Source organism: Carlito syrichta, unplaced genomic scaffold, assembly GCF_000164805.1.
Source record: "Carlito syrichta isolate Samal-C Ts95f unplaced genomic scaffold, Tarsius_syrichta-2.0.1 Scaffold303151, whole genome shotgun sequence".
Classification (NCBI taxonomy): domain Eukaryota; kingdom Metazoa; phylum Chordata; class Mammalia; order Primates; family Tarsiidae; genus Carlito; species Carlito syrichta.
Window position 1 is genome coordinate 1,899 of NW_007247247.1, and position 630 is coordinate 2,528.

The 630-nt window shown below is 48.4% G+C and overlaps 1 pseudogene across 1 annotated transcript; it reads right to left on the reverse strand.

Moving 5' to 3' along the window:
- Window positions 1–12: 12 nt before the first annotated feature.
- On the reverse strand, window positions 13–386 carry LOC110595627 (annotated as a pseudogene). Its single transcript, XR_002481950.1, has one exon. The product of XR_002481950.1 is annotated as a protein kish-B pseudogene (transcript).
- Between the last annotated feature and the right edge of the window lie 244 nt (window positions 387–630).

Below are 630 nucleotides of genomic sequence, written 5' to 3' on the forward strand. Positions count from 1 at the left end.
CAAGTCCTTCATCTCTGTCCCCTGGGGTGGCAGTCGAGGAGTTGGATTACTTTGGAAATTCATTTTATAAACAGAATGTAAATGGCCATTACAACACAGGCAATTGCCACAGCAGCATGCAGCCTGGTTCCGATCACTGCAGCTTTGTAAAACACACCCCAAACGCCCTTCTTCTCTGATAGCAGCCAGGTTTCGAGACGAGGTACTTTCTTGAAATAGGTACAGGTGCAAACAAAGAGCAAACCAAATACCAGAATCCCATCCAAGGAGTACATGTTCGTCATGGCGGCTGGCCTGGACCTGGGCAAGGAGGTCCGGGCTCAGCAGTACTGGCAGCGAAGGTAGGGGAACCCGGCTACCGCTTGACACTTCCCGGTCCGGGCCGCGATGACGGCCACTTACTTACTTTTAAAGGCCAATACCTCTACTTTCTAGCTGTGTGGCCTTGGGCAAGTCACTTCTTGTGTGAATGTCCTATAGCTGCTGTAACAAATGACCACATACTTGGTGATTTAACACAACAGAAATTTGTTCTTGTACAGTTCTGGAGGCCAGAAGTCCAAAATCAGTATCACTGGGGAAAATCAAGGTGTCACCTAGACTGTACCATTTCAGAAGGCTCAAAGAGAA